At 30.0% G+C, this 7,945-nt stretch overlaps 1 long non-coding RNA gene and 1 pseudogene across 1 annotated transcript; both read right to left on the reverse strand.

Annotated features, from left to right (window-relative positions):
• Window positions 1-2,523: 2,523 nt before the first annotated feature.
• Window positions 2,524-3,444, reverse strand: LOC107472588 (AP2-like ethylene-responsive transcription factor AIL5; annotated as a pseudogene).
• A 755-nt stretch (window positions 3,445-4,199) lies between these two features.
• Window positions 4,200-6,115, reverse strand: LOC107472587 (uncharacterized). Its single transcript, XR_008005211.1, has 5 exons — window positions 5,852-6,115; window positions 5,428-5,561; window positions 4,717-5,011; window positions 4,549-4,650; window positions 4,200-4,281 (listed from the first exon to the last, which is right to left on the reverse strand). It is a non-coding gene; the product is annotated as an uncharacterized LOC107472587 (long non-coding RNA).
• Between the last annotated feature and the right edge of the window lie 1,830 nt (window positions 6,116-7,945).

Here is a 7,945-nt window from a genome sequence, read left to right on the forward strand (position 1 = left end):
TAGTTTAAAAGGTAAAAAAAAAAACAAATTTACAAATCTGTTGTTTAATAGATATTGTTGGACGTAATTTTATTTTTCTAATTTAAATAAAAAACTTAATCATATAATTTAAAAATTAAAAAATAATTTTTTTAAATTTTAAATTTTTCTAAAAATAATTTTTTATTTTTTTATTCACCGGATAATGCTACACCCGGACATTGGACTTTTTTTGTTGCACTTGTTCACAAATTAAGAATAAATTCATTTAAAAATTTTAAAAATTTTTTATTTTTTATTTTTTGGATATTATTGGAATTTTTATTTTTCTTCTATTAGAAAAAAAAATCTTTTTTTAGTTTGAAAATTAAAAAAATAATAAATTTACATATCTGTTGTTTACTAGATATTGCTGGACTTTATTTTATTTTTCTAATTTAAATAAAAAAATTAATCTTAGATAAAAATTTGAAAATAAAAAATTTAGTATTTTAAAATTTTGAATTTTTCTAAAAATATTTTTTATTTTTTTATTCACTGGATAAAGCTACACCCAAATAGTTGACTTTTTTTGCTGCAGTTGATCACAATATCAGAATAAATTAATTTAAAAAATTAAAAATTTTCAGTTTTTTTTATTTTTTAGATATTTTTGGAATTTTTTATTTTTCTACTATTAGAAAAAAAATTATTTTTTTCGTTTAAAAAGTAAAAAAATAATAAATTTACAGATCTGTTGTTTACTAGATATTGTAGTTCTTTATTTTATTTTTCTAATTTAAATAAAAAACTTAATCTTAAAAATAAATTTACAGATCTGTTGTTTACTAGATATTGATGCATTCGCATATTTGCCATTTTTACTAGTTAGTTTGTTCACAAATTAAGAATAAATTAATTTAAAAATTTAAAAATTTTTACTTTTTATTTTCTGTATATTGTAGGAATTTTTTATTTTTCTACTATTAGAAAAAATTATTTTTTTAGTTTAAAAATTAAAAAAAATATTAAATTTACAGATCTGTTGTTTATTAGATATTGCTGGACTTTGTTTAATTTTTCTAATTTAAATAAAAAAATTAATCCTATAATTAAAAAATATGAAAATAAAAAATTTAGTCTTTTAAAATTTTAAATTTTTCTAAAAATATTTTTTTATTTTTTTATTCACCGGATAAAGCTACACCCACTGCAAGAAACATCGTTAAAATCGACAGCAAAATCGACGGCTAAGCCGTCGATAATATTAAAAATCGACGGCAAAATGGACGGTGGAGGTGGTCGCTATTAAGCTTGTCGATTTTTCAAAATTCGAATAAAATCGACGGCTTGCCTAGCCGTCGATAATAATTTAATAAAATCGACATCATTTATGTCTATAATATGAGTTTGATAACTTTACCTTCTTACTAAAATCGACAACGCTGCCGTCGATATTATTATATAAAATCGACGCCTTTTTTGTCGATATTCGATTCAATAAAATCGACATCATTGTCGTCGATAATATTATTATATAAAATCGACATCATTGTCGTCGATATTATTATATAAAATCGACGTCGTTACTGTCGATATTTGATTCAATAAAATCGACATAAGTGCCGTCGATTTAATTATTTAGGTATCGACAAATTTTTTGTCTATATTTTTTTGTCTATTTTAAATTTAAAAAGCGACAACGTTACCGTCGATTTTAATAGCTATATTTTTTTAATTATTTTTTCTATTTAAAAAATAGTAAACAATTAATACAAATAAACTTTTAAATATAGAAATAAAATTTATATAGAACATTAGATAACAAGACAAATAAATTTTTAAATATAAAAATAAAATTTATATTAAATATTAGATAATGAATTTACAAACTCATTAAAATAATAAATAATCCTCTAACTATGACTTAAGACGAGATAAATTTTCACAATAACCCTTTTTTTAGTCAACTTAATTCTTAACGAAAGCACTAATATATTAAACTACAAAACTTTAAAAGAATAATTATTACAAAAATTAACTATTATAGTTAAAGGATCAAATTCCTCTAAAGTAAAAAAGTTAATAAAAAATTACCAAAAAAAACTCATGCTAACATATAGGATATAGGACATCAATTTGACCCTAACTCCTGATTCCTGACCTGGAATGTACTCTGCAATAGGCACAGCAGACCCTGATGGTGGCTTCAATCTGTACCACAAAATGCTTATTGATATAAGAGATTAATTTTGCAATTTGTATGTTATTTTCCAGTATTAGCATATAAAAAAAATTTATCTGGTTAAGGACTATCCAAGATCACAGTGGAGCACATAATACCTCAGTAATGATTCAAGCATGCTTCTGTTTGAGAAAATGCATCTCTTAGAATTTCTGAAGCATCATGAACTGATAAAATCCGCTCCCTTTTTTATGAATCCAATAATATATTAACAATTATCTCAGGAAAAAGTCTGAAAAAAAAAATTTGAGAAAAATTAGTAATATTTCATATACTAAGAAGAGCAAGAACCATGGATCAGGATATAAAATTGGCCTCCACTAAAATTTAAACACTAACTTGCTTGCAGATTTAGCAGCCCCATCGCAGATACCAAATATCTTTATTTTCTGTATTAGGTGTAGCTTTAGTATGAAGATTTCTTGGCACAATATCTTCAAACGGGTTTCATAATACCTAACAAGAAGAAACTGTGGAGGTAAAATTCTTAAAGTGCCAAGGTATAGGTCTTTGTCTCCGGCTACTCTGCCTATTCTTGTCTGCCATCACCCATGCTGGTGGTGCCTTAAACAACGCATGCAATTTCATCATTTTCACACACTCAAATTAAATGTGGCCGCATAAATATATTATACCTAGTTACTCCTCTGTATAGAGACGCCCCCCTAGAGAATCCACTGCTCTTCCTATTAACAAAATAAATTATATCTCAAAAATAGAAATAGTGTGAAATATATTATTAGTAGAAATTATTAAATACCTTCTTAGAGAAGCAACAAAGTCTTGTCATGTCATGTTTTTCATTTTCTCTAGCTCCTTCTCATAGTTGGAAACCTGCATGTAAAAAGAAAAATGATTAAAAAGGTGGGGGTGTTGTGTAATGAAAGGGGATCCTTAATTATAGTAAAGTAGTTACCGGAAAGTTGGTGGTAGTGGTTGGATCCCAGTACTTGAAAGCAGCGAGATCATAAGCTCTGGCCGCTTTCTCTTCCTTGTCATAGCCACCTACATTATTAGAGAAAAATCATTCAACTTAGACAAGAATCTGAATCTCAATACACGGGAGGGTGGGGGGAATATACTTCACACTTGAGCACAGTAAAGTAAATCAAAATGCATCATGTGGTCAAAGTATATAAAAAAAAGAGGGAACTCACCCAAATAAACTGAGAAATGAAGGCATAATGAGAAACACGAATCCACGGTCAGTCAATGTACCTGTGAGTCACCACACTCTCCATAGATATCACCAATCCCACAACAGAGAACAGATGCTTCCTTCAAAGGGTATGTCTAAAAGATCTAAAAACTGTGTTACACAAGAAAGAGAGATCAGCCAATGTGCATAATTGCAAGCTTTGAATTTTCAAGCTAGTATAAGGCTAAGCTAATCCTTCTAAGGTATCTGACATATTTTGGACTCTGATAGTGAAATTCAAACCTTGGTTCTGAAAGAAAAATTAACATAACTTCATTTTTATATTGCTTTTAGGTAACATATATTTAGAAAATCATCATCCTTAATTTCTAACCATTGAATACAGCATCTCTTATCAAGTAAACAGAAATACATTATGAAATGAAAGCTTTCTGCTGGCAGATTCCAACATCAATGCAAAAACATCCACAGTTGTCTTAGGAAAAAACCTAAGCATTATGTGATAATCATCTTCATTCAGCAGAGGAGATGCAGTTTATGTGATCATAGCCAATTTGAGATTTAACAAATACCTCATACAATATAGCTGTTTCTAAATAAAATCAATTTATCAGGATTTCAAATATATATATTAGTATCAAAATTAAAGAGTTTCACGAAATCAAAATTCAAAAATTAGCAAATTAATTTATCAAGATTTCAATAAAGAGAATAAACAATTCATCAAACATTTAGAGTGCTTGAGAATTTGAAACAATGTTATCTATTAAGAGATAATAAAACTCATCGAATGTTATATCACATAGCAAAGCATTCATAAACTTAAAATCAAAACATGTTGACTATCACGCAAAGCTCTTGAGAAGAAGGTATCTGCTGTAAATATAAGCCAGTCAAGTTCAAAATTCCCAAGTGGTACCTGCAAAAGAAATTCATGTGCATATAAAAATAAAATGCAATTGTGAAAGTTGTAAAACAGAACTTCTCAATAAATTACTTCCACTTGAAGAACAATTAACCAATTTACAGGTTAACGATGTGCATCAAGTTTTATTGAGTTTTTACTCGTGACTTAATTAACAAATTTAGATTGTCAAGTATTCCTAAACTGACAATGAGCAGTAAAAATGAATCATCTATTTCTTTTGTAGTTTTTTCAAATATGCCAAGGATTTATAGTGCTTACATGGGCATATCTTGAGAGAGCAATTCTCTCATTTAGCCATTGGCCTGATGCAGCACAATGTTGCATTCCAATTTTTTCAGCAACTTGTTGCCATCCAAGAATCTACAAAGAGCCAAAATTAATTAACATGTTGGAAACTAAACTAGAGGTAGCAAGATATTTTTTTACCTTGATTCTCCTAATAGGACTATATGCTCCATGGTACCCATTTTGAATGTGCTTTAGTGAGCATATCCAAGACCAAGGAGAAAAGATAGAAATGACCGTTAGTGCAGTTCTAAGTATTCTAAAAACAGAAAGCAGAACCAAAGATTACAGGTATATTATATTTTAAGTACGGTTATAGTAATCTGCGAGTTTTCTCTTCATTTCGAACAGAACCCCTGCCAAGTGTCTGAATCAAATTTCCACCTTTCTCTGTAACCATCTGCTGCCTTCCAATGGCAGCAGATCTGCTTTCCTCCTGAGAGCATTATAGTGAACAAACTCATGAAGAATGCAAGTGGACAAGTAAACATAATACAAATTATTACCAGAAATTAATAAGTTTAAAAATTTGTTTGGAGAGGAAGACATCATTAATAATCTTAACTTAGAAATTGGAATGTAAATCACTTGAAACATTTCATCCTAAAATATTTCAACTGAACATAAAAACTTAAATGCTTGAATCACTGTGATAAGAAGCATTGAGGATCATCATGTACAACCATTTCGATATGTTATTTTCCAGCAATGTATATCATGATCTCCTTCTACTCTCTCATCCATAAGCACTCATGCTATGCCATTAACAAAAAATAAAATTTCCATAAATGCAGTTAATCAATGTGCTTAGTCCTTTATTCTGAATGAATCATGCTGAAGCAAAATCTGTACCTCAGCAAATGAGTTGAAGTTGTTCCGTGAAGCAACAGGTTCCATGCGTACCTTTATTTGCTCACATGCATCTAAAACCGCTGCTCCATACATATCAGAACGGCAGCTTCTGCCGTTGGAGAAGAATTAGGAACCTGATTTTGTAGCAAGCATGAGTTGAATCAGAGAGAGTAACTAATTTTGATTGAAGAACAAAAGAGAGAGAGTAACTGATTTTGATTGAGCACGGTCAATTGAAGGCAACAGCAACAACGGCACAGAGAGACGAAGCAATTGATGAAATGTGATGAATTGATTATGCTAACTAGGTTTCAGTGATGCGATTGTTATTAACAAACGCAAATTCAGAATTTCAATATGAAAATAGTAGATACAACAACTGCAAAAATAAGTATAATAATCAGAGAGACTGAGAGGAACTTACATGAACAGGATGGCGCGGCGGCGGCGGGCTCGGCGGAGGAGGAGAAGAAGAAGAAGAAGCTCTGCTCTTCGACGGAGGATGGCAGGTTTTCTCAATCGTCAGAGAAGAAGAAGCTCTACTGATCTGCTCTCTGCCTCTCTCCGTGACGGTGACTTCGTCTCTGGTCTCTACTCTCAAGCGTTGGAGAAGAAGAAGCAGCAGCAGCTTCACTCTGAACTTTGAGTCTCTGGAGGTTTGGGGTTAATGTTTGGGAAATTGATTGAAACGAAGGACACGGGTAATAAACGCGGCCATAATTTTTTGTTGATAAAAATCGACGTCAAATTCGTCGATTTTAGTTAAAACAAAAATTAACATATTAATCGTCAATTTTATATAATAAATTTATAGCGTCTATCCTATTGTAAAAGAAGATCTCTATGGTTAAAATTTATCGACGCAAAAATTGTCGATATTATAATTATTAAAATAGACAATAGATTCGTCGATTTTAAAGAAAAACAATTATTGAAAGTTGCTAAAATAATAGACAGCATTGTCGTCGATTTTAATATTTTATTTTTAATAATTTCTTGTAGTGAGATCGACACTGTTTCTGTCTATAATATGAGTTTGAGGATTTTACATTAAAATCGACAACATTGCCGTCGATATTATTATATAAAATCGACGCCATTTATGTCGATTTTAATTTGAAAAAAGTAACGCCTTTAGCGTCTATTTTATACATTAAATCTACACCATTTATTTTATTTAAGAAAGCAATCTGAACTGTTTAAATTTATCGACGGAAAGGTTGTCAATATTTTAAATATAAAAATAGACGCCAAGTCCGTCGATTTTAAAATAAAAGTATTTTTCGCCCTCCGGTCCGTTGACAATATGACGATAGCTAATAGGGATTTAATGCATTATAAAAAAATCGACGAACAGGCCGTCGATTTTAATATTTTATTTTATTTTATTTTATTTTTAAAATATCGACAGCAAGCCGTCGAAAAATATCGACGGGAGAGATAGCCGTCGATTTTTTGCGTCGATAAATACGCTTTTTCTTGTAGTGACCCAAATAGTTTACTTTTTTGCTACAGTTGATCGCAATATCAGAATAAATTAATTTAAAAATTTAAAAATTTTCAGTTTTTTTATTTTTTGGATATTGTTGGGATTTTTCGTTTTTCTACTATTAGAAAAAAATTATTTTTTTAGTTCAAAAATTAAAAAAATAATAAATTTACATATCTGTTATTTACTAAATATTGCTGGAGGATATTTTATTTTTCTAATTTAAATAAAAAACTTAATCATATAATTTAAAATTTTAAAAATAAAAAATTTATTTTTTAAAATTTTTAATTATTTATAACAATATTTTTTTATTTTTTTATTCAACAGATAATGCTATACCCGGACAGTTGAATTTTTTTTGCTACACTTCTTCACAAATCAAGAAACAACCAAAACCACAACCAGCAGAACACTAACCCCAATCGACCTCACTCCCGTGAGTTATTATTACTTGATGTGACCCGGTGCACTTGCCGGTGAGTTTGGATGTTGGAATTCGTTTTCCAAAAATATCCATCAATCATTCACATCAACTTCCATATAAGCTTCTTGAATCATTTGCATAGATTATGCCAAATTTCACTTAGTTCTTGGTTCATGAATGCATGGAGGAAAAGTTCACAAAATTGCTTGTTTTTTTCAAAAAAAGTGAGTGAAACTAAACCAACAAGCTAATAATTTACCAGGATCTTGTTTCTTTTGAGGTAAAGTTTGCTGAACCCATGTATTTAGTTCACTAATGAGCAAGGAAGGTTCATCTTCCCAAGTCTCATTACCAAACAACTTGGCATTCAGCTTTATGATGGCTCATAGACATTGAGCAACTTGCTCTTCAGTTACATCTTCATCCTCTTCAGAGGAAGAATAGTTCTCAGAGCTCATGAATGGCAGAAGGAAGTTTAACGGAATCTCTATGGTCTCTATATGAGCCTTAGATTCCTTTAGGTCCTCAATAGGGAACTCCTTTCTGTCTGGAGGATGTCCCATGAGGTCTTCCTCATTGGGATTCACGTCCTCCCCTTCCTC

This window comes from Arachis duranensis, unplaced genomic scaffold, assembly GCF_000817695.3.
Source record: "Arachis duranensis cultivar V14167 unplaced genomic scaffold, aradu.V14167.gnm2.J7QH unplaced_Scaffold_178589, whole genome shotgun sequence".
Taxonomy (NCBI): domain Eukaryota; kingdom Viridiplantae; phylum Streptophyta; class Magnoliopsida; order Fabales; family Fabaceae; genus Arachis; species Arachis duranensis.